Genomic DNA, 8,864 nt, shown 5'->3' on the forward strand with positions numbered 1-8,864 from the left:
TTTATGGATTGAACCCTAAGAGTAGGGCAATGGTGTTGATGTGGAAACCATCCTCAGTTGCAGAAGCTGTAGAATAGGCTCGTTATGTCAAAGAACACTTAGACTTAAAAGGTGGAGGCAAAGCCATTTTTCCACGCCAACCAGGGTTTATGGGGAAGGCCCCTCGTACCTTCCCCAAGGGAGGAAATTTGAGGCCATCACCATATGGAAACAGGGTTGTACCTAGAGCACTGACAATGGGGATTTCAATGGTTACTAGTGCAGCTTCACCCGCAACTTCAAGGGTGCATACAAATCAAAGTCATACGCGAGGAGCAACAAGTGAGGGCAAGGGTCCCAGGGGAAGGAACTCTTTCCAAAGAACTCAACAACATTCAGTTCAAGGTTTGCTATGCATCACTTATTGGGGATGTAGAGGACCTCATTACTAGTGGGATTGCCCTAAGTTACAAGCTGGTAACAACCATAGAGAAGGAAAATCACCAGTGGGGGGGGGGGCAAGTATCCACCATCGAATCTATGTAGCAGTTGATAACCAGCAAGTTGAACACCAGTCTATTGTGGTAGAAGCCTTAGGTATGATAAACAAAGTAAAATTTAAATTTTTGTTTGATTCTGGTGCTACAGATAGTTTCATTTCACCAGTTGCATTAGAAAAATGTGGGTTGGTAGCCTATGAGCACGATGACTTTAAACAAGTTGAGATGGATTCTAGGATAAAACAAGCAGTAGGACCTAGTGTTGACCAATGTCAGGTAAACCTCAAGGTGTGTATGACTAAGTTGAAGGCATACGTCACAACAATGGGAATGTAGATGTAATTATTGGAATGGACTGGCTAGAAGCTCATCGAGCTTTGGTAGACTGTTTCAAGAAGAAGGTGATTTGTTTAGATGATGAAGGTAGGCCAATTGAGATTTTTGGAATCAAGAGGGGAGTGTCGCTACGATTCATATCCATGATGAAGGTAAAACATTGTCTTCGACAAGGTTGCAAGCTATATGTGGTCGAGGCTGTAAGTGACCAGAAAGGACCCTCCCTAGATCAACATCCAATTTTGTCAGAATTCAAGGATGTTTTTCCTAAGGAATTGCCTGGATTACCTCCTGTAAGGGAGATTGATTTCACAATCGACCTAAAACTTGGTGCCGAACCAATATCTAAGACACCCTATAGGATGAGCTTTGTGAGTTACAGATGCAGTTAAAAGAGCTCTTAGACTTGGGATTTATCAGACCTAGTATTTCACCTTGGGGTGCACCAGTGATTTTTGTCAAGAAGAAGGATGGTTCCTTGCGGCTATGCATAGATTATAGGGACTTAAATAGAGCCACAATAAAGAATAGGTACCCGATACCTTGAATAGATGACCTATTTGATCAAATGAAGGGAGCAACGATTTTCTCAAAGATCGATCTACGATCTGGATACCACCAATTGAGGATTAAGGAAGAGGACATCTCAAAAACTGCATTTTGAACTCGGTTTGGGCACTATGAGTTCGTAGTTGTTCCATTTGGTTTAACCAATGCACCAGCAGTATTCATGAGCCTCATGAATGGTGTGTTCAAGAAGTATTTAGACCAATTTGTGCAAGTCTTTCTCAATGACATTCTTGTGTATTCCAAGAATGAAAAGGAGCATGAAAAACACCTAAGGGTTGTCTTGACTTGCTTAAGGGAAAATCAATTGTATCGAAAATGGTCAAAATGTTCCTTCTTTTAGAAGAAAGTTCATTACCTTGGGCACATCATTTCAGGAGAAGGGATTTTAGTTGAACCAGAAAAGGTGAAGGCCATAATGGATTGGCCAGTACCAAAAAGTGCCCATGAGGTACTTAGTTTTATGGGGCTAGCAGGGTATTATAGCAGGTTTGTGGAAGGGTTTTCAAGGATTGCAAAACCCATTACCATATTACAGCGAAAGGGGGTCAGGTATGAATGGACATATGAATGTGACACTGCATTCACAGAACTAAAGAGGTTACTAACTAGTGCACCGATCCTTCGAGTACCAGACATGGAAAAAGACTTCATTGTCTGCACTGATGCTTCGGCGCAAGGATTGGGTGCAGTATTGATGCAAGAAGGCGGAGTAATAGCTTACACATCTAGAAAATTGAAGAAACATGAAGATTTGTATGCTACCCATGACTTAGAATTAGTAGCAGTGATGTTAGCCTTGAAAGTGTGGAGATACTACCTCATTGGGAGAAGATTTGAGTTAAGAACAGATCATCAAAGCCTGAAGCATCTCTTCACTCAAAGGGATTTGAATGCCAAACAAAGGCGGTGGAGCGAATTCATGAGTGAGTATGATTTTGAGATCTCATACATCAAGGGAAAGGAGAATGTGGTGGCGGATGCACTAAGCAGGAGACCACAAACCTTATCCCCAGTAGCCTTAAAGGTAAATTTAAGGGAACGTGTGTTGGTGAAACTCTTTGAAGATAGTTGGTATCTAAAGGTCATCTCAGCAATCCAGAGTGGGAAGTAGATAGAACCAGAGTTTGAGGGATATGTCCTTGAACCAGATGGGCTATTGAGATTTCAAGGGAGAATGTATGTACCTAAGGAAGGGGATATAAGAAGAACCATCCTCGAAGAGTCACATAGATCACTCTATTGTGCACATCCTGGAGTAAAGAAGATGTATGCAGACATGAAGAAACTCTTCTTTTGGGCAGGCATGAAGCACGACACAGTCTAGTTTGTTGCCAAATGTCTTGAATGTCAACGAGTGAAGGCTGATCATCGCCATCCAGTAGGACTCCTACAACCAAATGACATCCCTATATCTAAATGGGAGGTAATTTCCATGGATTTTGTTGTGGGTTTTCCACTCACTTCATACAGGCACAATGCTATATTGGTTATAGTTGATAAATTGACAAAAAGTGCCCATTTCATTCCAGTAAGAGACACTTACAATGTTACAGATGTGGCACGAGTGTTTATAAGTGAAGTTATTCGACTACACGGGTTACCCAAAAAGATCATTTCTAATAGAGACTCTTGATTTACATCGAGGTTTTGGACAAGTTTGCAGCCAGCACTAGGGACTCAGTTGAACTTGAGCACTGCATATCATCCAGAAATAGATGGGCAGACTAAAAGAGTAAATCAAGTTCTAGAGCACATGCTTAGGATGTATGTCATGGATAATCAGACTCAGTGGGAAAGGTACTTACCATTGGTAGAGTTTGCCTATAATAACAATTACCACACTTCAATCGGGATGCCTTCTTATCAAGCTCTATATGGAAGGCCATGTAGGATGCCATTGGGTTGGGAAAAGTTGGAGGACCGAGTAATAGTTGGCCTAGAATTAGTTCAAGAAATGGAGGAACAGGTAAAGCAAATTCGAAAAAGGTTAAAGGAAGCACAAGATAGACATAAGAGTTATGCTGATCCACATAGGATTGATCACAGTTATGTAGTAGGGGACCAAGTTTTTATTTGTATCCGACCCAACAAAAGCACCATTCGGTTTGGGAAGGGTACGAAATTGTCACCTCGGTTTGTAGGACCTTTTAGGATCAAGGAGAAGATTGGACCAATTGCCTATCGTCTTGTACTGCCACCCCATTTGCATAAAACTCATGATTTTTTTCATGTATCTATTTTACGACATTATGTTTCTGATGAATCTCACAAACTGGATTGGAGGGAATTGCAGGTCTCGGACATGGGAACCGCAGTGGTCAAACCATTACGCATATTGGACCATAGGGTTTGACAACTCAGACGTCACATGGTGGACCAAGTTAAGGTCCAATGGGACAAGTATAGCCCAGGATCTGCTACCTAGGAGGATGCAGAGACTATACGTCGGGACTACCCCTCACTTTTTGAGCATATGTGATGCCCATTTTTCTTTTTGACTTAGACAACTACTTATGTTAAGGTTCTATTTTGCAGTTCCATGTTATTTATTTATGAACATCATGTAATATTGATGCATTTTGTTGGACATGTGAAACTACTTATATAAATCAAATGATGGATTTGGTATTGAGGATGGAAATGGTTGATGTATGGCCTAAATGTATGACTCATTTAGTGATGAATTATCTAGTGCGTGACTTATCAGAATTATTTTGTTTCATATACGGCTCAAGTGGATATGATTGTTTAAATGCATGACTTAGTGAATTTATGATTTATTTCCAGTATGAACTGCAAGATTGACACGTGGATACTAGACTTAATAACATGATGATTAAAGATCACTTATATATCTTGTTGTTATATAAATGCATGCATGAGAGCTAACCCGTAGGTTGGAAAGAACTATATGATAGCCGAGATCTACTCTTCCATTGAGGGAAGGTTGAGACATCTCATGGGGAAAGGTATAATGTACATTGTTCTATTACATTTGGTATCTATTTGATATGCACTCTTATGACATGAGTAAAATGTAAATGATAGGTGGCAAGACGACTTGACTGGATTATTCGATGACAAGTCCAACCAGCGCTGTAGTGTGGTCCATATTAGGGCGTTGACCCTAGTTGTGAGGAGGGGTGGAGGTATTTCCCATCATGTAACCTCCAAACCTGGAATCGTGGGAGGGCAGTGGTGGACACGCTCCCCTAGACGTGTGATGACGATTGCCAGTTGTCTGCTAGGGAAGTTAGGTCAATATAGTCGATGCTTCCACCATGTTGGTTTTATCAGTGGTTAGATTGGTATAGCCGATGCCACCGTATATAGCAGTAGAGGATGGATAGGGTGGGAATAGAAGTAGGTCAGGAGGGATAGGAGGATATAGATAAGTTGGAGACTCTTGATGAGAAGTAATGCCATTGTCTGACTTATCAAATTTTAGTACTATAACTCTCTCTCCATTTGTTATGCCTTATTTCCAAACTGCTTCGAACTCTTGTATCTTTTACACTCTAACTTCAGGACGAAGTATTCTGAATGAGGAGTGTATGTAATGCCCTATTTAATCTTATCTTGCAAATTTTACAAACTGTTTAAATTTCCTTAAAATATCGACTTATAATTATCAAGAAATATTGGAACATACCTACATTAGTGAAAGTGTAAATTTAGTACTGATATAAATTTTGTTATTTACCTCCCCAAATTTTTAGCTTTTGAGAAGACATAGTCCTCTCCAATTCATTACCAAATTATATATATATTCATACATCATTCCCAAATGTCCTCTCAGATTTACTTGGGAGAAGACATGGTCCTCTCCAATTTATTACCAATTTATATATTCACCTCTCATCCCCAAAATGTCCTCTCACATTTACTTTAGAGAAGACATGGTCCTCTCCAATTAATTACCCAATTTTATATTCATATCATATTCCCAAATGTCCTCTCAGACTTACTTGGGAGAAGACATGGTCCTCTCCTATTAATTACCAATTTATATATTCATCTCTCATCCCCAAAATGTCCTCTCACATTTACTTGGGAGAAGACATGGTCCTCTCCAATTAATTACCAATTTATATATTCATCTCTCATCCCCAAAATGTCCTCTCACATTCACTTGGGAGAAGACATGGTCCTCTCCAATTAATTACCAATTATATATATTCATTTCTCATCCCCAAAATATTTATTTGGGAGAAGACATGGTTACCCAACTTTATATTCATATTACATTCCCAAATGTCCTCTCATGTTTACTTGGGAGAAGAGAACTCAAATGTAAGGATGAGGGAGAAGTTATGACATTAATGAGAGGTGGTTAAGGTGGAGAAGAGAGGGGGGCATAAAAGGAGAAGGATGAGGGGAGGAAGGGGATGCTTGGTCTTGCTTTTGGTTTTGGTTGGCTGTGGTTTTGGAGGAATTGTTTGAGAGAGAGGAGGGAAGTATTGTTTACCTTGGACACACACTACATCTGGTTGGACTTGGGCTTGGAGGGCTAGGGAACTTGTGGAGGTTTCCTAGGCTAAGAATTACTTCCTAGTTGGTTGGGAGGTAAATCCAGTCGGTAGTCAAGAGGAGCGTTCCAGTAGGAGCAGTAGCTCAAGGGCATCTCCATTAGGCCATCGGTATAGGTATTCCTCTATGCATAGATTACTCATGTAAGTGATTGAAATGAAATGTTCACTATTTAAATTATAGGAATTAAATTTTAAATGGTAAATTATCATTGTTTAAATGTCTTGTTAGAAAATAAATTATTGCCCTTTTATTGCATTTAAAATTTGAGAATATAGATCTGGTAGAGGACCCTAGGAGGGGATCTTACACTCTTTGATGCACTATCTTCATTTGTTCAATGAAATGATTGGCCTTGTTCACATAACTATGTCCATCTACTGCAAAATCTTTACCAAAGATGAAATCCAAAAGATATTGTTATGAAACTAGCTCACAAAAAGATAGAAAAGAGAGATAAATGCCTTAGAATTCAGCCTCTTCGAGGGGGCAACCTCCTTTACATTACACAAATGAATAATTATTGGATGATACAAATGACAATACCTCCTTTCTATATATTGGAGTCTAAGGGGTCATAATATAATAAAAGCCGACATAACAATAATAATGTAAGGGCACAACATTAACAATAATGGGCTTCTATGGGTCACAATAATAACAATATGGGTACTACATGGGCACAAAAATATAATAAGGGGGTTTCACTAATAACAATAAGGGGTTACAATAATAGTATAGAGTACTAACATGCCCCTCTCCTTCAAAAAGTGTTGTCCTCAATGTTTGAGTAGTTATGGATGCTTTTGCATAAAATTATCATCCTTCCATGTGGAATCTTTGTTGAAAATAATACTGAGAAGGAGGGGGGGGGGGGGGGGGGGGGAGTGAATCAGTATTATCAAATCAATAACTTTTTCATTTCCATAATCAGATTCATATACGCTACTTCAGTTAAGGGAACTCGCGTATACACTCAATTGTGTTTAATGCAACTAGCGTATATCCAGTAAACTTATGATTCAATTAATTCATCATGTGTTGATCTTTTATCAGTGTATCAGAACTTCATTAACCATATAAATAGTAACTAGATGCCGTAAAATAGAACAGATCATCACACATAAGAAACACACATGAACACAATGATATAAGGTGGAAACCCAATGCGGGACAAAAACCACCTACTATCATCTTCCTTTAATATAAGAAAAACCTATTTACAATCTTGTACTGGCGTAGACTCATACCAATACACAGGCACTCACCTGCAGAAGGCTACCACCTTCTCTCGTTCTCCAACTACTACTGGAAGGGAGCTACAACCCCCTAGCTCTTGTACTAGCTGATATGTTTACTAGTACATAGGCGCCGGCCTATTGAAGGCTACAACCTTCACTCGTTTTCCAACTGCTACTAGAAGGGAGCTACAACCCCCTAGCTCTTGTACTGGCCGACATGTTTACCAGTACGTAGGCATCGGCCTACAGAAGACTACGACCTTCTCTCTTCCTCCAGGGACCACATTTCATAAATTTTCAGACTTGATCCATCAATAATGTCAAAGCACAAAATCAATCACCACTGCAATACAACCATCAACCATATTTGCTTCATCAATCTTTGAATCACCCAACACTAAATCATTGAAACCCTGTCATCAAAACACAGTCACCATAACACAGAACTCTGCAACAATAACCAGATCCAACTGCAACTTCAAATATCATACTTCATACTGTATACGCGACTCTGATGAGCCGAACCAGCATGTATACATGTTTTTACCAAAGCGAACCCGCATACAGATCTGCAAATATTTACTCATAACTTTGCAGCTATGTCAGACATCAGTCATACCCAGATCATAATTAAAATATGCGTCAGTAATTTAGATCTAGACTATCCATGATCGACCACATAATAATACATTCCAAGCCTTAAGATCCCAATCCATCGTCCATCATCATCTACATAGGTGCATCCTTAGTTCAGATCAAGCGAAGCATCACAAACCCATAACTTGCATGCTGGATCTTACCCTTCATCAGATATTCAATACTTGCACACTTGCACATATTGGCCTAATGATCTTCTCCTCATATAGTTTTAGGCCTCTCTCAATACCATGGACCAAAACCACTTAGGACCAATACCTTGGACCCAATACCTGGGGTCAATGCCTTGGACCAAATACCTTGGACCAATACCATGGATCAAAATAACATGGACCAAATACCACAGACCAAGACTTAGTTTTCCAACATGTACGTGCTTTTGCTTCTGTGAAAGTGCATGTGTACGTTATACACTCCTTTTGGTCTGCTAACCTGCGTGTATACGCTACTTTGTCACGGTGAACCTGCGTATACCTTTCTCTGATCATTAATTCTTTGCTATTGACTTGTTGCACTATGATCTGTCATTTGAGTGAGTTGCGATCAAGGACAACACCTGTATCATATCTGTATCATAATGCCAACAATTTCCCCCTTGGGACTTGATGGCAACAACAACACCAAGTCACTCTCCCCCTTTGAAATCTAGGGCAAAGGGCAGACCAAGATATTCTCTCCCTTGATATACATTATGTTGTCCATACTCCCCCTGAGTACATGCTGAAATCTTTGATTGAGCTCCCCCTTTGTACATGCTAAGATGTATCAATCTATCCATGCCCCCCCTCAGCATATGCAAAGTCTGCAAAAAAATATTTTTGAAAAGAATAACATGACTCTACAACTCAACTATGTGAGTGTGACTTTCTTATCACCAATGTCTCATACATACATCAATCTTCCAACCAAGTGGGGATACACCATTTTTTACTAATCCACCCAACCAAGTGGGGATATACCAAATGTTTATACATGACTGAAATAGAAATTACATCATCCTTCCCATGCATAGTGGGGGTACAAATTAGGTCTTTTCATGACCTTTTCATCA

Source organism: Pinus tabuliformis, chromosome 2_1 (genome assembly GCF_031772625.1).
Source record: "Pinus tabuliformis cultivar Carrire ecotype Pingquan chromosome 2_1, CPIR1, whole genome shotgun sequence".
NCBI classification, from domain to species: Eukaryota; Viridiplantae; Streptophyta; class Pinopsida; order Pinales; family Pinaceae; genus Pinus; species Pinus tabuliformis.